Consider the following 24,506-nt stretch of genomic DNA (forward strand, 5'->3'; position numbering starts at 1 on the left):
AGCTAATAGGGACCGCGTATGGGGTACCTGGCGTTATTTAGTTGGTCGTTCAAAAAAAATGGTGTGTCTGCATTTGTGGAGCATGCACTTGTTATGTCACTTAAATGCAAAGCTTAAGCGGTCTTATCATAGTTAAAGGCATCTAAAATGCTCTTAAATATCAATAAACATAAAATAAAGGATTGTTCATATTTATAAATTCAAGTAAACATGCAAAAATAAATAAAAAAGGATATCAGAATATAAATAATTAAAAGAAAGTTAGTGTTGAGATAGAGGAAGTAAAGAAAGGCTAGATGATCAAAGCAAACTTCACCCCAAATGGGCACTTACAACTTATAGGTCATTCATGTTTGGTTAACACATTACAAACGTGAAAAACTATTCGAATATGAAACGAGTTGAATGAATTAACGGACTAGTCTCAACTCTCAAGTAATGTGTAATGGCCTAAGTTGTTCGGAAGAAAGGCTATGATTAATGTGTTACTATTGTTTAGGGGTGTTTAAGGTTCGGTTTAAGCTAATGAAACGACTTAATTCGGCCACCTAATTAGTTTCACAATTGGTTTGTTTTTTTAATTTGGTAAGCCGGCTTAAAAATGCTCAAGCCGATGATTTTGATTTACCATTTACGAAAAAACAATGAACATGAAAGCCCATCCAAATCGATAAAACTTTTTTTAAAAATAACCTTTTTAGTGATATTTTATTCTTAATACATTTGTTCAAACCGGTCTTAGCAATTTTCTAGACTCGAGTCTAACATGTTTGCAACTAGTTTTTGCTTTTGCAAGTGATTTACTTAGACTAGCAAGTTTTTAATTATATAATTTGAACACTCAACTTCTTATTGATCTTATTGGCAAAATTTATTAAATACATAAGTACTCGTTTTAACCCAAACCCATCTTGGGCAATAAATGGATTTAGTGTATACCTCACGGGCACCTCCAACATAACCAACTAACCAAGTTTATGGTAATAAACCGTGAAAACTACATAATACACTTGTACATAGTGCTTGACATATATAATAAGATATAAAAAGAGAGTGCAGTAGGTGGTTACATAATCGCCTTTTCTAGTACGATTAAAGCAAAAGGGCCTAGTGTTCATACAGTTCTTGTGATTAAACATATTCTTGTATCCATAAGCAAACATATCATGAACATTGACGAAGCTTAGTGAGGGCCCGGCCCCCTGTTTTTTTGCACAATAGTGTAAATTTACCCGTTTTCCCCGGGAAATTTGTATATGTAGTGTAAATTTACCTGTTTTCGACCAAAAATTAGAGGCCCCCCCCAAAAAAAAAAAAAAAAAAACTTGCCCAAGCTTCACCACTGATCATGAAACCACATCAACACAAAAATCATATCATACAATAAATTAAATCATCACTAATCAATGACATCAAACTACCTACTTAATCAACACAAGTATCTTTTGTTTTCATCTGTGACTCAAAGTCTCAAGGATAAGCCTGCACGCCACTGACATGTTGCTGCAACTGAAGTGGTTTCGTGCGCCAACTGGTCCCACACACAAGTGTTCAATATGACAAAATCTGCTATCTTGCCAACAGACAACGACCCTATATCCTCGTCAAGAAAACATGCACGTGCTGCAGAAATCGTGTGCCTGTGAAAGTGGTTAACATGTTTATAAACTGTATGTGTATGTGCATAAAACAATATGTAATATGTTTACTTACGCGTTTAATGCATCAGTTAACTTCATACACTCCGCTGAATTCCAAGGCTTATCCCAACCAGGCGGTATCCTCGCTATTGCAGTCTTTATACTATTTAAAGGATTAATGTCCGCAACCTGAAATTAAAAGTTTTACCATCGATACATAGTAAACAACTAAACATAACGGTTTACAAAAATGGTTAACTAAAAGTGTTCTCACAGGCCAATCAGAACCAAATGCCACAAGTGCATTGCCAGCATGGAGTGACTGAAATAAATAAGATCCTTTCTGCGTCCTCTCTAGCCCGATTTTTTTAAGCGCTGAGTCAGCATCGTCCAACAAATGATCCGGCTGTCAATAGTTTTTTTTCAACCATTGCTTATGAATATATATTTGCAAATTTAAAAGTCATAAAAGTCATAAATTAAGTATTTTAATAGTTTAATTACCTGCACAGAAGCAACAATTCCTTGTTCACCAAACTTGGATATACTTTCAAGTGTCAAATGTTGAGCGTGTTCAATCTGCAAAACCGGACATATTATTAATTTATAAAAAAGTTTAAATAATATTTTTAAAATAAAATATACCCGGAATCTCCGATCTTTCTTCCCGTTGGTTGTAACAACTGATTTGTACATATCCAAAACCAAGTCATTGGCCTTGTCTCCAATAGCATGAATTGCAACCTGATGCAAGTTTGCATACTGACATATATTCAACGAAGCACGCATTTAACGATAGTTTAAAAAAAAATACCTGGAGGCCAGATTTGTCGGATTGCACGGTTAAATAATATAAGCTTTCTATATCTGTAACTTGGAGTCCAAGATTCGTTGACTCGTCAGCATATGGCTACAAGAAACATGAATTAAAATGTAAGTAAAAAATAATCTTGACTTATAAGTTATTATTATTATTATTGTTATTATTATTATTATTCACACCTTATGGAAAAGCGCACTGTTCGACCCCAATGATCCGTCAGAAAAAGCTTTAACACCGCCTAAATATATCCACTGGCTCACCCTACGACCCGTTGTTTGAACCATATCCTAACATAAAACAAGAAAATCAAATTCAATGTTAATTAATAACTTAATATGCAACTCATTAAACGGTTTAGCAAATGTAAAAACAGTTGTGAAGTCAAAACTATGGATAACCAGTAGAGTCATACAGCGAGACGTGACCATGTCGACATTGGAAAGAAAAGGCAAACTCTAACCATCATTCTTCCAGATAAATCGGCCCATTTGTAAACATCTGCAAGTTTATCAGAGAAAGTGTAACTTGGTCAACCATAGTTCAAAAATGAATATTAATATGATAACGTGAACGAACTAAAAAACCTGTAAAATCTTCCCATGAATGCTCTTCGGGCGCGCCAGGAAAATATCTTCCAACGTCAACAACTGTAGTCACACCCCTCATTAAAGCATGTCTGCTAGCTCGGTCCAATGCTTGTCTGCGTTCTTCTACAGAAACTTCTGGAATGCACGAAAGAATAAGCTTCATTGCAGCATCAATCATCAGTCCTGTAGGTTCTGCATATAAATAAACGAATCAGCGAGTCAGCAAGCTAATCTGGTATCTACTATCGACTAATCGTTTAACTTAAATTACCTCCATGTTCATTTCTGCTAATGGTTCCACCAACTGGATCTTGCGTATTACTCGTAACACCAGCTAACTTTAGAGCCAAAGAGTTAGCCAAACCCATGTGACCATCCATCCGAGTAAGCCATACCTGCATATCAAAGAATTTGATCATAACGAGTTTATATTAACTGTTATAGTATGTCAGTATGTAATGTTACTTACAGGATGATGAGGTGTAATATCGTCAATCCACGAAGCGGATGGCGATTCTCCTCCCCAAAGATCATTATTCCATCCACCGCCCAATAACCAACCACCTTCTTTCATGTCTGCAATATGTATATCATGTTACAATTTTTTAACATAACAAAAAAAAATAATAAAAAAAAAATAGCATGACTGGATCATGACTTACTTTTAACTGCTTCTTTAACCTTTTTAACAAACTCGTCCTTCGTGTTCACGCCTCGTACTTCGACTCCCGCCATCTGTTTTCATTTCTCAGTCAGTTAGCTAATCAGTTAAGTTAGTTAAATATTATAGGAGGAAGCTGAAATGAATTAGTGCAGAACCTGGAGTCCTCCAAAAAGGAAGTGGACATGAGAATCAATGAATCCGGGAACGACAATCTTCCCCTCGAGATTTAACTCCTTCGTTCCATATCCAGATACTTCCTGCATTGAACAACACAGAACGAACTCAGATATAAGTATGGCTGTAACCTGTAAACGAATACGAAACAACCTGTTCGTGTTCGCCCATTAAGAAAATGAACTTGTTTGTGAACTGTTAACATTCATATATTAACAAATGAACCAAATTTGTGTTGGTGTGTTTTTTTAACATTTATATTTATATATTAATTGACATAAATCAATCACATAGTGCTAATTATATATGTATTTGTTTTATAGTTAATAATAATAATAATAATAATGTTGCTTAAATCTATATGATAAGATTAGAAAAGTCATTAAAAACCTTCCGTGAACAAATATAAACGAACACATTGTCGTCGAACGTTCATGGACACAATTGAACGAACATGGCTTATGTTCGTGTTTGTTCATTTAGTTAATCGAACGAAATTCCTTGTTCAACAGACATAAGTGAAATCTTGAAAGAATTAAAGTTGATTAATATTCATCACACATTTTAATGTTGATTAAATTACTACTAATTAATTAGGTCACTAACCTGCTTATAAACCCTAACAAACAAACAAACAATTTAATCATTCAAACATAAGTGCATGAATATATATAAATATAACATAATATAATAATACCTGAACATATGAATAGTTTCCAATGCGGAGTATTCGTCCGTCACGAATAGCCATAGAATCAGCAAACATAACATGACTAGTGTATATGGTCCCATTTGTCACCAACACGTCAGCAACAATACCCGAAGATGATGAAAACCACCAGCTGGTTGATACATCTGCAAGAAAATAATTTTTTTTTTATTTTATAATGCTTAAATAATTATAAAATAGATGTGTTAAAAATTGGGTTCCAATACGTAGAAACATAGATATTACATCAATATAGCAGGTATGCGGGCAACAAGTTGCGCCGCCACCCCTTTCTGAATTGCAAACCCTAACCTGCTAAAGACATACCCCTGCTCCTTTGGAGTCGACACATTGCTATGCACAACCTGTTGGACCCTGGTTAGAAAACGGATAGCTTCCGGTGCCAAGGAGCCAAATGTATCAAAAGCCAGAGGGACAAAAACATGTTGGTTCTCTTCGCAGGCTTTAGCATGTTTCTCCACCTTATTCGTTTCAGCCCTTTTCATTCCAGCTACAAACCCATTATCCCTCAAACCAGCTAAGGGAGATACCCCTGTTAGGTCAACACAAGCGTGTTTTCCCCCGGCCCAACCAAAGACGAGCAAATCTGCCGGTCGTAGAGTGGATCTCCCTTCCTTGGGGTGAAAATGTGAAAATGAAATGAATGTTGGTTTGTTAAGTGTTATGTAACTAACAATGGATGATAATAATATGGAAGTTGTGTGAGATTATGAATGAAAGAAGAAGAATAAGGAGTGAAGCTGCTGATAAACTAGTGGTAGTAGTATTCTTCATATTCATATTCATGTTCATGTTGATGGCTTTGGCTTTGGAGTCTCCGATGGCTGAATATGATTAGGATTCCTAACAAGATTCCAAGACAAGACAGGTTGGATCTTGGTACGTAACGTACTTAGTTTGTTGTTTTGTATATATTAAAAGAATCTTCAAGATTTTGTGTTTTCATTTATTTTATTTTTTATGGAGAGGAACCAAATGGAATGAAATAAAATTTTCTATGTTTATCTTCTCCTTTCTTCTTTTCTTTCTAATGGCATTTTTTTCCTGTCATTTTACTCTTTATTTTCTCTCCTTTTCTTTTCGTTAATGAAATTCGAGAACATTTTTTTTAATTTTTTCTTTACTTTCCCAAGTTTTGCCTAAGGGAGGAACCGAAAGATTGAGATGGTTGTGTTTCCAAATTTTATTTATGAAGAGAGAGAGAAAGATTGAAGAATATGTGTGTTCCTGAGTTTCATTAAAAGGAAAAGAAAAGGAAGAGAAACATGTATAAAGTAAAATGGAGGTGATTGGTTTCTTTTCAATTTAAAAGGAATTGGAAGGAAAGAAAGTGTGGGAAGAAAGGAAAGAATGGGAAGGAAAACCTTTATTTCCTTTCTCTCGTCAACGAGACTCGCACTGTGTTCCCGAGTTTCACTTAACTGAGGAAAGGGAAGGAAAAGAAGAGATGGTAAAAATATGTTGTGTTCCTGAGTTTCATTTAAGAAAGAAAAATTTAAAAGAGGTGTTCTCGAGTTTCATTAAAAAAGGAAAATTCATGCTTTGATATATGTCTGTTTAACCAAGTTGTTTCAGTTATGCGATGGTTTTGTTCGGTTTACAAAATTCAAAAACTATGACTAACGATTCGACTCACGGATTTGCATAACCACCATTAAAATTGGACCATGAATGTTGATACTGATAACTCATAATATAGTTTGTTCTTATATGCTTAACTGGAACTCATATATACAAAACTTTTGAGTTTAAAGAATGTAAAATTTTATTTTCTTTTGAGTCTTGACAGCTTGTAAATTATTTCTACTAGAAGCCACCACCGCCAGTACCACCACCTACCATTGCCCCCATCACCACCGCCAGCCACCCTCTATAACTTATTATCTTTAAACACATTTTTGTATCCATAAGCATAACAGAACAATTAACATGATACAACATCAACACAAAAAATACATCATACAGTAAATAAAAATCTCACTAACCTACTTAATGAACATTTTACCTAGTGATCCTTTTGCATTGGTGTACTTCAACTGTAATTTTTCTCGGCTCATAAGTTTCAAGGATAAGCCTGCACACCTCCAACATATGTCGCTGCAACTGAAGTAGTTTCGTGCGCCAACTGGTCCCACACACAAGTGTTCAATATCACAAAATCAGCCATCTTGCCAGCCGACAAGGAGCCTATATCCTCGTCAAGAAAACATGCACGTGCTGCAGAAATCGTGTGCCTGTGAAAGTGGTTAACATGTTTACAAACTGTATGTGCATAATACAATAATATGTTTACTTACGCGTTTAATGCATCAGTTAGTTTCATGCACTCTGCTGAATTCCAAGGCTTATCCCAACCAGGAGGTATCCTCGTAATTGCAGTCTTAATACCATTTAACGGATTAATATCTACTACCTGAAATTTTACCATCGGTAAAAAGTATATATAACGATTTACAAAAGTAATTAATGAATAGTGTTCTCACAGGCCAATCAGAACCTAATGCCACAAGTGCGTTGTGAGCAACGAGTGATTGATATAAATAAGATCCTTTCTGCGTCCTTTCGAGCCCAATCTTTTTAACTGCCGTGTCAGCATCGCCTAACATTTGATCTGGCTGTCAACAAATTTTTAACTATTTATGATGAACATATATGCGTAAATTTATAAAGTAATAAAAAGTTATAAAAATTAAGCACTTTAATTACCTGCACCGAAGCAACGATTCCTTGTTCACCAAACTTGGATACACTTTCAAGTGTCAAATGTTGAGCGTGTTCAATCTGCAAAAACGGGCATATTATTAATTTATAAAAAACGTCTACATAATATTTTTTTTAAATAAAATATACCCGAAATCTCCTATCCCTCTTCACGTTTGTTGAAGCGACTGATTTGTACATATCCAAAACCAAATCGTTGGCCTTGTCTCCAATAGCATGAATTGCAACCTGATACAAGTTTTATTGTCAAGTAATGTTGTTACATACTTAGATGTATACAATGAAGCACACATTTAATACCTGGAGGCCAGATTTATCGGATTGCATGGTCATATTATATAAGCTTTCTACATCTGTAACGTGGAGTCCAAGATTCCACGGCTCGTCAGTGTATGGCTACAAGAAACATGAATTAGTTCTATTTCAACAATAAGTTTTGACTTAAAATTAGGGGTGGCAAATGTGACCCATTGGGTTGAATGAGCTATATTAAAATGTATATAATGGGTCAAACTAAATAAAGAAAATGATTGAAATGGGTTAAACCGGGTTGACATTTCTTGAAGTTTTTTTTTGTGGAAGAAGAAAAAGGAAGAAAGTTTTTAGTACTTTTACTTTTTTAGTTTTTGATTTATATTTTGAGTTATGATTTTTTAATTAATTTTTTTGAATTTTTTAATGAGGGTTTTTGAATTGGGTCAAAATGGGTTGAGATTTCAAAAACCCCTCATTAAAAAATCCAAAAAAATTAATTAAAAAATCATAACTCGAAATATAAATCAAAAACTAAAAAAGTAAAAGTACTAAAAAGTTTCCTCCGTTTTCTCGTTCTAATAAAAAAAAAACTTCAAGAAATGTCAACCCGTTTTGACCTGTTTCAATCATTTTCTTTTTTTAGTTTGACCCATTATATACATTTTAATACAACCCATGGGTCACATTTGCCACCCCTACTTAAAATTAAAATTATTATTATTGTTATTTTTCACACCTCGTGGAAAAGCGCACTGTTGGACCCCAACGACCCGTCAGCGAAAGCTTTAACACCGCCTATAGATATCCACTGGCTCACCCTACGACCCGTTGTTTGAACCATATCCTAACATAAATACAAGAAAATCAAATTCAATGCTAATATCTGAATATGTACTCATTAGCAAACGTAAACAAAGTTTTGAAGTCAAATTATGGATAACCAGTAGCGTCGTACAGCGAGACGTGACCATGTTGGCATTGGAAAAAAAAGGCAAACCCTGATCTTCATTCTTCCAGATAAATCGGCCCATTTGTAAACATCTGCAAGTTATCAGAGTAAGTCAAACCGTGGTCAACCATGGATATAAAATAATAATAATAATAATGTAAACAAACCAAAAAACCTGTGAAATCTTCCCATGAATGTTCTACCGTTGCACCAGGAAAATATCTTCCAAAATCAACAACCGTAGTCACACCTCTCGTTAACACATACCTGCTAGCTCGGTCCAATGCTTGTCTCCGTTCTTCTACAGAAACTTCTGGGATACACGAAAGAATAACCTTCATTGCAGCATCAATCATAAGTCCTGTTGGCTCTGCATATACAGATTCCAAATACACGAGTCAGCAAGCTGACCTGGCATATACGCCACAAGTTTAAAGTTTCAAATTACCTCCGTGTTCATTTCTGCTAATAGTTCCACCAACTGGATCTTGCGTATTACTCGTAACACCGGCTATTTTTAGAGCCAAAGAGTTAGCCAAACCCATGTGACCATCCATCCTTGAAAGCCAAACCTGCAAATAAAAGAATTCATGATTATAACAGTTTATATCAACCGTTACAGTATGTCAGTATGTAAAGTTACTTACAGGATGATGAGGTGTAATATCATCAATCCACGAAGCGGATGGCAATTCTCCTCCCCAAAGATCATTATTCCATCCGCCACCCAATAACCAACTACCTTCTTTCATGTCTACAAAATGTATATCATGTTACAATTTCATAACATAACAAAAAAAAGTAAAATAGTGTGATTGGAGGACTTACTTTTAACTGCTTCTTTAACCTTTCTGATGAACTCAACCTTCGTGTTCACGCCTCGCACTTCCACTCGCGCCATCTGATTTCAGTTTTTAGTCGGTTAGCTTATTGGTTAAGTTAGTTAAAATATTATAGGAGGAAGTTGAATTAGTGCAAAACCTGGAGTCCTCCAAAAAGCAAGTGGACATGAGAATCAATGAATCCGGGAACGACAATCTTCCCCTCGATATTTAACTCCTTTGTTCCATATCCAGATACTTCCTATATTAAAGACCACAATATAAACAGTGTTGTAAAGATCGCTAGGCGCTAGTCCGACGGTGGGGTACCAAATAGCGATTAACCGGATAGGAATTTTATATGCAATTTTTCGAACTTTTATATACATATACACCATTTCTATTTAATTTTTTAAACTTACACACACACACACACACACATTGACAGGGCCGTCCCCGAGAAACGTTAAAATTTTTTGGGCCTTAAGTAAAAAGGTTTTTTATTGGATTTAAACAATTAAATTTTTAAATGGGCTTATTAAAATTTTTTTGTAGGCGAATTTATTAATAACTTTTGTCGTCTATGGGACTTGAACCCAAGACCTCCCAAACAGTCAAACCTTCCCAACTCAAGGTGTTTAAAGGTTTTGCCTTTGCCAATGGACCACCTACCGGGGTGACCTGGCCGGGAGCGGTCGTCCTCCCTGCCCCACTCAAAGCCGGCACTGCACATTGAACCCTTGTTTGATCATATCTATCGGTTTTTAACAAACCTCTAACATTTCGAACCTTCATTTGATCATCTTCTGTTGCTTAAAAACTTGAACGAGGTGGGTCAATGTCGATGCTTAAAACTCGGGTTAAAACCGAAGGACCAATCTGGACCGATTAGTACCGATTTTAACCGCGTACCTATTTTTGCTTCTGATTACATGAAATCGTATTGGTAGCAGTGGCGAAGTATAGTGAGGGCCCGGAGCTCCCCCCCCCCTGTTTTTTCGCGTAATAGTGTAAATTTACCCGTTTTTCATCCGAAATTTGTTATACGTAGTGTAAATTAAGCCGTTTTCGACCGAAAAGTTAAGCCCGGACCCCGTTTTCGTGCGCGGTAGTGTGAATTTACCCGTTTTTCATCCGAAATTTGTTATACGTAGTATAAATTAAGCTGTTTTCGACCGAAAAGTTAAGCCCGGACCCCCTTTTTTTTGCGCGGTAATGTAAATTTACCCGTTTTTCACCCGACATTTGTTATACGTAGTGTAAATTAAGCCGTTTTCGGTTGAAAATTTGAGCCCGGCCCCCTCGTTTATAACTTTTTTAAATACATTTTGAGTCCGCCCCGCCGGTGTTTTAGTCCAAGCTTCGCCACTGATCGGTAGAGTAGCGATTAGCGATGAATTAATCGGTGATTAATCGCTAGTCTCCACCCCACTGATTAATTTTGGACTTGTCGGCCAATTAATCAGTCATGGTCAAATCCGGCCAAAATCGTGATTAATCAGACTTTGTCGTCGTTTCTTTGGCAAGATTCCGGCCAAAATGTATATGTGTATATATAAAACTGAAAATTACATCTAAAATGTATATGTGTATATATATAAAACTGAAAATTATACATTAAAGTGTGTACATAGAACAGAATACCTGAACATAGGAATAGTTTCCTATGCGAAGGATTCTACCGTCACGAATAGCCATGGAATCAGCAAACAGAAGAAGAGATGAATCACTCGTATATATGGTCCCATTCGTTACCAATACGTCAGCAACGATTCCTGAAGTAAAATTAATTATATATTGTTGATATTATTATAATGAATCGAAAATATGAAACTGAAATGATAGTTAAGTAAAGTAAAGTAAGTAACTATGTTGGGTGTTGTGGATGCATAGTGAGATTATAAGTGAAAGAAGAACAACAACAATTGAAGCAGCTGATAAACTAGCAGTAACAGTGTTCATGGCTGCCGTAAGAATCTTATCGCCCTTGATGTTCCAAAGATTTCAACACACTTTCTTTGATTTCTTTATGTAACTTTTTTATTCTTATTTTATTTTAGTTGTCACATATCATTATGTTTTTTTTATTATTCTTTTCAACAGGCTGTACACTACTCGAGCCAAACTGAACCGAACGTAGGTTTGCTCAGACTTGGTTTAGTTTGAAAGTGAGCCGAACCAAGCGGATTGAATTTAAAGAAACGAGCGATATTTTGATGCTTGAACTTGGTTTGGTTTGAAACCGAGCGGCTTGATTCTAGGGGTGTTCAAGAAATCCGAAACCGAAACCCAAATAAACCGATCCGAATTCTTATTCGGATATTCGGATCGGATCAATCCGAATATCCGAATAAGTAATTCGGATTCGGATATGGATTTTAAAAATTCGGATTGTTCGGATTATTTGGATATCCGATTAATCCGAATAAAAAACATGTTTTTATTGCTATTTTCCAGTTTGGTATATATTTTAGACTATTATTTGAAGTTTAAACTTTAAATTTATGTTAAAAGTAATTCGTATTTTCCGGTTTGTATGTTTATTGTGGTTCTAAACTATTAAATGTTAGGAACAAAAAAATAGAAAAAATTTTTAGCTTTATTTCGGATTATTCGGATAATTTCGGATTATTCGGATATTATCCGAATCCGATCCGAATTGAATTCAGATAGATTCGGATCAGATAGGAATATTCCTAATTCGGATCGGATTTCGGATAGGGTCTAAAAATTTTCAAATCCGAATAACCCGAATAATCCGTTATCCGATCCGATGAACGCCCCTACTTGATTCGGCATGGTTCTGCTTGATTTATACAAAGTTTTCAATTTTAGGTTTATAAAAAACTTTAAAATATCATTAATTCAAGACTTTTAACTCTAAAATGTCTAAACTTCCAACTTTAAAATGTCTAAAACTCAAAGTTAACGACAAAACATATATAAAACGAGCGGCTATGGTTTGAATTTAAACTTTGAAGTTAACACAAAAGAAGGAAATTTCAAAAACTTAAAAAAATAATATAATTTTATATATATATACATAAAATTTATATATAAAACTAATAAATAAAAGTAATTCAAGCAAAACGAACCGAACCAAACCGAGCAAGGCATTGCTCGTGCTTGGCTTGGTTTTAAATCAAATTAAGCTGAACAACTCACTTTCAAACCGAGCCAAAATCAAACGAGCATTTTTAAGCAATTTTCAAACAAACGGCAAGCAGTTTGGGTAGCCCTAGCTATCACATATCATATCTACGACTCTACACTACTAAAATGGTTAAAAGTTTAAAGGTAATTATATTATGACTTCGGCATAATATTTCTTTTTTAATTGTGAATTGTTTTCTTAATCTTTATTGATTGTGGAACTTGAATATAAGATTTTTATCCACTAAAAATTATATTGAATATAAAAGAAAAAATAAGCAATACCAATCTTCCTATTATATGTTTTTAGTTCCTATTCTCTAGGATCTGTTGTTTTTTTATTCCCACCATTTGATCAATAATATATAATTATATATACCTTGTTAATCTACGTTAGATTATCTAATATCTACCCTATCGATAATCAATGATGATGTCAGAAGAAGATGAGCCTTTGGTTGTTGAGTATAAAGGTGTTAGCATGTCGATGGGTATGTATGAAGCTACCTTATTAGCACCAAGTTATAATAATAATAACAATAATAATATCATAAGGCTCGGGAGTTTTAAGACACCTGAGGAGGCTGCTTTTGTTCACGATGTAGCGGCTTACAGGATTTACAAGGCGGATTATGACGCCTTTAATTTTCCGGGTAGGATCCGAGACATCATGCTTCTGACCCGGAAAAAGACGAGGTAGAACCGTAGAACAAATAGGCTTTTAAATAATATTTACTTTCCGGTTTGTTCATTACTTTCCGATTCAATCGTTGACCACTAAGTTTCGGGTTCAAAATTTGATGATATAATGCATACATACATACAACGGTTTTTGGGCCGATTTTGATTCATTTATTTACTAATTCGCGAGCTGTAAGTTAGGTTAGCGTTTAGAAGTTATTGAAGGTGTAGGTGGTTTATATATATGTTGAAATGATGAATGAGTTCAAAGTGTATCAAATTTTGTATTAACGTTTTTTATCACTAAAAAAAAAAGCGAAACCGAAGAATACAAAATAATAAAATAATGGAACCATTAACCGGACCAAACTAGAATGGTGTGGCGTCTTTACCATATACGTATATAATAACCGCGATAGTAACCAGGGTGTTTGTGGTCTGGTTTGACTCCTGGGTCGTAATTATAAATATGACTCATTTATTATAATTATAAATATGACTCATTTATTATAATTAGATTATATACTTGTATAACTGGATATTATAGATAAAGGTAAATGGTTGGTTTTCTTTACATGGTCGATTGTAAGTCTCAAACTATGAAACTAGTTTTTAAAGTTAAACCGTGAACTACACCGTATAATTTTCTAAACGACTTAGCCGGACATGCTTATTAACTTTGGTTCAAACGACTCAGTTGGTTTAAATAGGCACCTAATATGAGTAATATCTACTTTATGCATTCAATGTTTTTTTTTTGGGTACTTTTATTTATTTATTTATTATGAATACATTTATGAATTTATGATATTGTAGGTAAGAAGACAAGACAACATGGGGGGAGGAATATCCCATGGACCATTTCATATGTATGAGTAAAACGTGTGTCCAATGTTGTTCTTGGAACCCCAACATGCCACAGAAATAATTAATAATCAAGATTTTATGAAAATTTTTAACAGTTATTTATTTTGTTTTTGTTTTTAAATATTTTTTTGTACAATAATAATTCACATATACCCTTTTAACAGCCCATCCGAAATCCATTTAAATCAAATCTCTTTCAATTATTTGCTTCTTTAAATTTTAAAATATTTTTCGTACAATAAGAATTCACAATTTCACATACTCTTTTAACAACAAATCTTTAAATCGATAATCATTAGCATTTTAAAATCATTTAAATCAAATTTCCCTATCTAGCTGTTAAAACAATAAAAATGAAAATCTCTCTATCTAACAACTGGCATTAACTATTTCTCCTTATCGTGATTTAGGGATGTAAACAAACCGAATCGAACAAAGTCTTGTTCATCTTTGTCCGTTAAACTTTTATCGCACAAGCGAAGGTTCACACACAGCTAATCGAACGAAACATCTTGTTTGTGTCTGTTCATTAAGGAAATAAACCTTTTCGTGAACGGTTTATGGGCACAAACGAACGAACACAAATGAGCACAAAATGTTTCATTATGTTTGACTGACCGGGAATGGTCAGTGTCAACGATTCAATATGGCTTCCAAGTTTATGTTGACGTTTTTTGAACATTCATATTCATATGTGAACCTTACATATTAATTAACACATTATACTCATATATATCTTTGTTCCATAGTTTATAATTTTGTTTAAATCTATATAATACGATTAGACAAGTCATTAAAAAGTATTAAAACATTTAATGAACAAACATTAATGAATGAACGTAAACAAACACGACCTATGTTTGTGCTCGTTTATTTAGTTAGCCGAACGAAATTCCCTATTCACATTTGTTCATTTATAATATATTAAATGGACGAAATAAACAAATTTCCCGCCGAACATTTAGTTCGTTACTCATATTTGAACTTATATAATATTTTTGAAAATATGCAATGCTATATAAATATTAATAATAATAATTATGTTTATAGGATTGAGCAGAGTTAAAAAAGGATTGATGGTAATTTTACTTTAGTAAAAAAGTGAATATGTTTGGTGAAAAACAGAGAGCATTAATTGGGTAACTAAAATGAATGAATGCAGAAAATGAGGTGGGCGTGAGAATGGTGTAGCGGTAGACACGGCGGCTGTCCCGTGTCCTTCTTCACGACCATGCTTTTGTTTCATCATGTCAATGTTTTTACAACTACTACTGTACCGGACCAATTGACCAAACCGGTTTTATTTAATAATTAATGTTATTTGTAAATTAATAATAATACAATATCATATATAGGATGTTTGTTTGACATGGTTTTGTTAAAACTTATATTTTAATTAAAAGTAGTATTAGGGTGTGCAGGGTTCGGTTCAGTTATTAGCATTAACCGAACTGAACCGATCGGTTATCGGTTTGGTTCCGTTAATTTCGGTTAATAACCAATATTAAACTTGAGCTAAAATTTTGCTTAAAAATACATGAAACGAAGGTATAACTAAATGAAATAAATGTATAAATATATGAAATTTTAGATATTAGTACATGAAATGGAGATATAAATACATGAAAATGATAGTATTAAACTACTAATACATATAATGCATGAAATAAAGGAAAAAAGGCTTGAAAATACGGGGAAAAAAATGAAGAGTTCGGTGCGGTTTGGTTAATTTCGGTTAATTTGGTTATTTCAGTTCGGTTTCGTCGGTTTTCGGTTCGGTTCCGGTTAATAATTCGGTTATTGCTCACCCCTAACTAGTATCTTTACCGCAATGTTTGTCATGCATATGATGTTTTTTTTCCTACGTTTACATCATACAGAATATCAATTTATAAACTTTTAATAAAGTCATATGTAAAATGAAATTAAAAGCTATATTGAAGAGATATTGCTAGAAAGTATATTTACGTGTAAACAACGGCAAGAAAAATATGTATAAAAAGAGAGATATAACATGGAAAGTAAAATTCAACACGGAAAGCAAATATAAAATTATATAAAGTTAAAGTTCTAACTACCAGGGTGATAAGTTAATTTCTCTTGACATGTGTATAAAAGTAATTGGCTAGTTTTTATGAATAATGTTTTTGTAAGTTAACTGTCATTTGCTTTTTAATATATATATATAATTCTTATAAATAATGATAAAATAGGAAATGGTTTTTTTTTATGCGAGCGAATGAAGTGATAAAGGACTTCTGATCAAGTTTTTCAATGGTTAAAATTATGACAATGACAATTGACAAGGTCGTAAGTAATAATTAAAAGTTTACTTAAATGGGAAAACGAAAAACCAAAAGTTTCCTTGATAAAATCTAGTTACACCATTTTTTTTTCTAAATCAAATAACTTTTTTAATTCATTACTTTTAAAACAAAAATTATATCTTTAATTTGTGTATATAATATTGCTACATATATGTTATTGAAAAAAATAATTTTATATGAAATGTTGATATTGATAATATAAGATTGTGTAATTGTATATAAAGTTGTGTAATTACATGTGTTATGTAATTATACGTTATGTAATTATACAGACTCACTATGTTATACACTCATGTAGTTTTATGCAAACCCCCTAAATTTCATTTCAAACTCTAGGTCCTCATAAAGTTTTAAGTTTGCTACGATTAAATAAAACTGTTTTTACCTGGATGAAAGGCCTTTCATCCTGATCCTAACATGTCGGCTTACACTAACAAAAATTATTGAATCGGTCAATGTCTATATTCACATATCCATAATCCATGTTACTAGTAGATACAATTGATTAATAGCTTTTGTGTATCCTAATAATATTCTATAGGATGAAAGAAGGAATGTAATAAATTAAACTCAAAAATGGTTTACTTTGACTCCTTATATTGTGAACACATCCAAAATTAGATTACATATTTATTAATAGAAGACCGACTAAAATAACATATTAATATAATCACTTAGAGGTCAGCAATTCATGGTTCATTGACATGAACATCACTTGAGTATTAGTAACTTAGTATTATCATTCCAGCTTAGTATAGGCAAACACGTTAGACTATTCGCAATTCTAACATGCAAGCCTAGTCAGCATGTCACATCAACTTTTCACGTATTCTTCCCACATGCGCATTTCTCCCTCAATACTACCACTGTCACAAACTCTAAATCTAAATCTTTATTCTCAAAACTTACAATTTACACCAAATAGAGAACAAACTCAGGCCTCTATTGTAACGATTTAATACGAACAATTACATAAACAAACGCTCTAACAATAGAAAACGAGAGCGTATATAAAATATCTTTCAAAAAACGCTACTACTCATGCATCAGGCGGTCTTTGCTCTATTATACCAAAACTCTTAATCAAACCCATACGGGCTGGGCCTTCTCATCTTTAGTTTCAAGCCCAAGCTAGCATCCAAGCCCATAAGTATCCATCCAGTCAATCATCCCAATAATACTCCATATAAACAATACAATACCAGAAACAATGTTGATAACTTGACAAGTACTTATACAAACAAATATTTGACATTGAATTGAAAATAAAGTAACAAACATATATTTCAACAACCACACTCATTGTTTCCACATACAACCATATTATTTTCACATCATCAATATACTTTTATCAATATACTTTATATATTTATATAACAAATATTTTCTTTTCATTAAAAATAATTTAAATAACTAAACAAAATTTAATAATTTTAATAATTAAATTTTATTGTAATATAGTTTTAAAAAAAATAATCGTTGGAAAGTTTTAAAAAAACTAGTCGCTAGACTTTTAAAATGCAAATTACTTATTATTATCAAGTATTATTGTTAATTATATTTGTGTAATTTGCTTTTGAAAATTTAATAAAAGAGCCATTCAAAAGAAAAAAAAAAGAAAAAGAAATGAGAAATCTGATATTTAAATGGCGTGTCTGCAAGTTGGTTGTGGCTCAATAGTAGAACACTCACTTTACAAGTGAGAGGTAGGGGATCAAACCTCACTACCACCAACTTATATTGGAGATATGAGGGATGACCCTGGCTTGCCAGGGTTCGAGTCCTGATCTCACCTGGTTTTACCGGCTCCTCGTTGTCGTGCCGTTTGGCGGGCGTGGGGGTCGGGTTTTATCCGGTGAATCCCTCAACAGGTGAACCGCTAGGGGCTCCGTCCGTCCGGACTAGTGGCCGGCTCGGGCTACCTTTAGCTAATAGGGACCGCGTATGGGGTACCTGGCGTTATTTAGTTGGTCGTTCAAAAAAAATGGTGTGTCTGCATTTGTGGAGCATGCACTTGTTATGTCACTTAAATGCAAAGCTTAAGCGGTCTTATCATAGTTAAAGGCATCTAAAATGCTCTTAAATATCAATAAACATAAAATAAAGGATTGTTCATATTTATAAATTCAAGTAAACATGCAAAAATAAATAAAAAAGGATATCAGAATATAAATAATTAAAAGAAAGTTAGTGTTGAGATAGAGGAAGTAAAGAAAGGCTAGATGATCAAAGCAAACTTCACCCCAAATGGGCACTTACAACTTATAGGTCATTCATGTTTGGTTAACACATTACAAACGTGAAAAACTATTCGAATATGAAACGAGTTGAATGAATTAACGGACTAGTCTCAACTCTCAAGTAATGTGTAATGGCCTAAGTTGTTCGGAAGAAAGGCTATGATTAATGTGTTACTATTGTTTAGGGGTGTTTAAGGTTCGGTTTAAGCTAATGAAACGACTTAATTCGGCCACCTAATTAGTTTCACAATTGGTTTGTTTTTTTAATTTGGTAAGCCGGCTTAAAAATGCTCAAGCCGATGATTTTGATTTACCATTTACGAAAAAACAATGAACATGAAAGCCCATCCAAATCGATAAAACTTTTTTTAAAAATAACCTTTTTAGTGATATTTTATTCTTAATACATTTGTTCAAACCGGTCTTAGCAATTTTCTAGACTCGAGTCTAACATGTTTGCAACTAGTTTTTGCTTTTGCAAGTGATTTACTTAGACTAGCAAGTTTTTAATTATATAATTTGAACACTCAACTTCTTATTGATCTTATTGGCAAAATTTATTAAATACATAAGTACTCGTTTTAACCCAAACCCATCTTGGGCAATAAATGGATTTAGTGTATACCTCACGGGCACCTCCAACATAACCAACTAACCAAGTTTATGGTAATAAACCGTGAAAACTACATAATACACTTGTACATAGTGCTTGACATATATAATAAGATATAAAAAGAGAGTGCAGTAGGTGGTTACATAATCGCCTTTTCTAGTACGATTAAAGCAAAAGGGCCTAGTGTTCATACAGTTCTTGTGATTAAACATATTCTTGTATCCATAAGCAAACATATCATGAACATTGACGAAGCTTAGTGAGGGCCCGGCCCCCTGTTTTTTTGCGCAATAGTGTAAATTTACCCGTTTTCCCCGGGAAATTTGTATATGCAGTGTAAATTTACCTGTTTTCGACCAAAAATTAGAGCCCCCCCCCCCCAAAAAAAAAAAAAAAAAAACTTGCCCAAGCTTCACCACTGATCATGAAACCACATCAACACAAAAATCATATCATACAATAAATTAAATCATCACTAATCAATGACATCAAACTACCTACTTAATCAACACAAGTATCTTTTGTTTTCATCTGTGACTCAAAGTCTCAAGGATAAGCCTGCACGCCACTGACATGTTGCTGCAACTGAAGTGGTTTCGTGCGCCAACTGGTCCCACACACAAGTGTTCAATATGACAAAATCTGCTATCTTGCCAACAGACAACGACCCTATATCCTCGTCAAGAAAACATGCACGTGCTGCAGAAATCGTGTGCCTGTGAAAGTGGTTAACATGTTTATAAACTGTATGTGTATGTGCATAAAACAATATGTAATATGTTTACTTACGCGTTTAATGCATCAGTTAACTTCATACACTCCGCTGAATTCCAAGGCTTATCCCAACCAGGCGGTATCCTCGCTATTGCAGTCTTTATACTATTTAAAGGATTAATGTCCGCAACCTGAAATTAAAAGTTTTACCATCGATACATAGTAAACAACTAAACATAACGGTTTACAAAAATGGTTAACTAAAAGTGTTCTCACAGGCCAATCAGAACCAAATGCCACAAGTGCATTGCCAGCATGGAGTGACTGAAATAAATAAGATCCTTTCTGCGTCCTCTCTAGCCCGATTTTTTTAAGCGCTGAGTCAGCATCGTCCAACAAATGATCCGGCTGTCAATAGTTTTTTTTCAACCATTGCTTATGAATATATATTTGCAAATTTAAAAGTCATAAAAGTCATAAATTAAGTATTTTAATAGTTTAATTACCTGCACAGAAGCAACAATTCCTTGTTCACCAAACTTGGATATACTTTCAAGTGTCAAATGTTGAGCGTGTTCAATCTGCAAAACCGGACATATTATTAATTTATAAAAAAGTTTAAATAATATTTTTAAAATAAAATATACCCGGAATCTCCGATCTTTCTTCCCGTTGGTTGTAACAACTGATTTGTACATATCCAAAACCAAGTCATTGGCCTTGTCTCCAATAGCATGAATTGCAACCTGATGCAAGTTTGCATACTGACATATATTCAACGAAGCACGCATTTAACGATAGTTTAAAAAAAAATACCTGGAGGCCAGATTTGTCGGATTGCACGGTTAAATAATATAAGCTTTCTATATCTGTAACTTGGAGTCCAAGATTCGTTGACTCGTCAGCATATGGCTACAAGAAACATGAATTAAAATGTAAGTAAAAAATAATCTTGACTTATAAGTTATTATTATTATTATTGTTATTATTATTATTATTCACACCTTATGGAAAAGCGCACTGTTCGACCCCAATGATCCGTCAGAAAAAGCTTTAACACCGCCTAAATATATCCACTGGCTCACCCTACGACCCGTTGTTTGAACCATATCCTAACATAAAACAAGAAAATCAAATTCAATGTTAATTAATAACTTAATATGCAACTCATTAAACGGTTTAGCAAATGTAAAAACAGTTGTGAAGTCAAAACTATGGATAACCAGTAGAGTCATACAGCGAGACGTGACCATGTCGACATTGGAAAGAAAAGGCAAACTCTAACCATCATTCTTCCAGATAAATCGGCCCATTTGTAAACATCTGCAAGTTTATCAGAGAAAGTGTAACTTGGTCAACCATAGTTCAAAAATGAATATTAATATGATAACGTGAACGAACTAAAAAACCTGTAAAATCTTCCCATGAATGCTCTTCGGGCGCGCCAGGAAAATATCTTCCAACGTCAACAACTGTAGTCACACCCCTCATTAAAGCATGTCTGCTAGCTCGGTCCAATGCTTGTCTGCGTTCTTCTACAGAAACTTCTGGAATACACGAAAGAATAAGCTTCATTGCAGCATCAATCATCAGTCCTGTAGGTTCTGCATATAAATAAACGAAACAGCGAGTCAGCAAGCTAATCTGGTATCTACTATCGACTAATCGTTTAACTTAAATTACCTCCATGTTCATTTCTGCTAATGGTTCCACCAACTGGATCTTGCGTATTACTCGTAACACCAGCTAACTTTAGAGCCAAAGAGTTAGCCAAACCCATGTGACCATCCATCCGAGTAAGCCATACCTGCATATCAAAGAATTTGATCATAACGAGTTTATATTAACTGTTATAGTATGTCAGTATGTAATGTTACTTACAGGATGATGAGGTGTAATATCGTCAATCCACGAAGCGGATGGCGATTCTCCTCCCCAAAGATCATTATTCCATCCACCGCCCAATAACCAACCACCTTCTTTCATGTCTGCAATATGTATATCATGTTACAATTTTTTAACATAACAAAAAAAAATAATAAAAAAAAAATAGCATGACTGGATCATGACTTACTTTTAACTGCTTCTTTAACCTTTTTAACAAACTCGTCCTTCGTGTTCACGCCTCGTACTTCGACTCCCGCCATCTGTTTTCATTTCTCAGTCAGTTAGCTAATCAGTTAAGTTAGTTAAATATTATAGGAGGAAGCTGAAATGAATTAGTGCAGAACCTGGAGTCCTCCAAAAAGGAAGTGGACATGAGAATCAATGAATCCGGGAACGACAATCTTCCCCTCGAGATTTAACTCCTTCGTTCCATATCCAGATACTTCCTGCATTGAACAACACAGAACGAACTCAGATATAAGTATGGCTGTAACCTGTAAACGAATACGAAACAACCTGTTCGTGTTCGCCCATTAAGAAAATGAACTTGTTTGTGAACTGTTAACATTCATATATTAACAAATGAACCAAATTTGTGTTGGTGTGTTTTTTTAACATTTATATTTATATATTAATTGACATAAATCAATCACATAGTGCTAATTATATATGTATTTGTTTTATAGTTAATAATAATAATAATAATAATGTTGCTTAAATCTATATGATAAGATTAGAAAAGTCATTAAAAACCTTCCGTGAACAAATATAAACGAACACATTGTCGTCGAACGTTCATGGACACAATTGAACGAACATGGCTTATGTTCGTGTTTGTTCATTTAGTTAATCGAACGAAATTCCTTGTTCAACAGACATAAGTGAAATCTTGAAAGAATTAAAGTTGATTAATATTCATCACACATTTTAATGTTGATTAAATTACTACTAATTAATTAGGTCACTAACCTGCTTATAAACCCTAACAAACAAACAAACAATTTAATCATTCAAACATAAGTGCATGAATATATATAAATATAACATAATATAATAATACCTGAACATATGAATAGTTTCCAATGCGGAGTATTCGTCCGTCACGAATAGCCATAGAATCAGCAAACATAACATGACTAGTGTATATGGTCCCATTTGTCACCAACACGTCAGCAACAATACCCGAAGATGATGAAAACCACCAGCTGGTTGATACATCTGCAAGAAAATAATTTTTTTTTTATTTTATAATGCTTAAATAATTATAAAATAGATGTGTTAAAAATTGGGTTCCAATACGTAGAAACATAGATATTACATCAATATAGCAGGTATGCGGGCAACAAGTTGCGCCGCCACCCCTTTCTGAATTGCAAACCCTAACCTGCTAAAGACATACCCCTGCTCCTTTGGAGTCGACACATTGCTATGCACAACCTGTTGGACCCTGGTTAGAAAACGGATAGCTTCCGGTGCCAAGGAGCCAAATGTATCAAAAGCCAGAGGGACAAAAACATGTTGGTTCTCTTCGCAGGCTTTAGCATGTTTCTCCACCTTATTCGTTTCAGCCCTTTTCATTCCAGCTACAAACCCATTATCCCTCAAACCAGCTAAGGGAGATACCCCTGTTAGGTCAACACAAGCGTGTTTTCCCCCGGCCCAACCAAAGACGAGCAAATCTGCCGGTCGTAGAGTGGATCTCCCTTCCTTGGGGTGAAAATGTGAAAATGAAATGAATGTTGGTTTGTTAAGTGTTATGTAACTAACAATGGATGATAATAATATGGAAGTTGTGTGAGATTATGAATGAAAGAAGAAGAATAAGGAGTGAAGCTGCTGATAAACTAGTGGTAGTAGTATTCTTCATATTCATATTCATGTTCATGTTGATGGCTTTGGCTTTGGAGTCTCCGATGGCTGAATATGATTAGGATTCCTAACAAGATTCCAAGACAAGACAGGTTGGATCTTGGTACGTAACGTACTTAGTTTGTTGTTTTGTATATATTAAAAGAATCTTCAAGATTTTGTGTTTTCATTTATTTTATTTTTTATGGAAAGGAACCAAATGGAATGAAATAAAATTTTCTATGTTTATCTTCTCCTTTCTTCTTTTCTTTCTAATGGCATTTTTTTCCGTCATTTTACTCTTTATTTTCTCTCCTTTTCTTTTCGTTAATGAAATTCGAGAACATTTTTTTTAATTTTTTCTTTACTTTCCCAAGTTTTGCCTAAGGGAGGAACCGAAAGATTGAGATGGTTGTGTTTCCAAATTTTATTTATGAAGAGAGAGAGAAAGATTGAAGAATATGTGTGTTCCTGAGTTTCATTAAAAGGAAAAGAAAAGGAAGAGAAACATGTATAAAGTAAAATGGAGGTGATTGGTTTCTTTTCAATTTAAAAGGAATTGGAAGGAAAGAAAGTGTGGGAAGAAAGGAAAGAATGGGAAGGAAAACCTTTATTTCCTTTCTCTCGTCAACGAGACTCGCACTGTGTTCCCGAGTTTCACTTAACTGAGGAAAGGGAAGGAAAAGAAGAGATGGTAAAAATATGTTGTGTTCCTGAGTTTCATTTAAGAAAGAAAAATTTAAAAGAGGTGTTCTCGAGTTTCATTAAAAAAGGAAAATTCATGCTTTGATATATGTCTGTTTAACCAAGTT

General features: G+C 33.9%; 3 pseudogenes; all 3 read right to left on the minus strand.

Annotated features, from left to right (window-relative positions):
• Positions 1–1,470: 1,470 nt before the first annotated feature.
• LOC143608996 (protein LONG AFTER FAR-RED 3-like) lies at positions 1,471–5,423 on the minus strand (annotated as a pseudogene).
• A 1,184-nt stretch (positions 5,424–6,607) lies between these two features.
• LOC143608992 (protein LONG AFTER FAR-RED 3-like) lies at positions 6,608–11,133 on the minus strand (annotated as a pseudogene).
• An 8,658-nt stretch (positions 11,134–19,791) lies between these two features.
• LOC143608995 (protein LONG AFTER FAR-RED 3-like) lies at positions 19,792–23,744 on the minus strand (annotated as a pseudogene).
• Between the last annotated feature and the right edge of the window lie 762 nt (positions 23,745–24,506).

The sequence above is a fragment of the Bidens hawaiensis genome, unplaced genomic scaffold (genome assembly GCF_021521415.1).
Source record: "Bidens hawaiensis isolate Kalapana, Puna unplaced genomic scaffold, B.hawaiensis_p1.1 tig00419464_1, whole genome shotgun sequence".
NCBI classification, from domain to species: Eukaryota; Viridiplantae; Streptophyta; class Magnoliopsida; order Asterales; family Asteraceae; genus Bidens; species Bidens hawaiensis.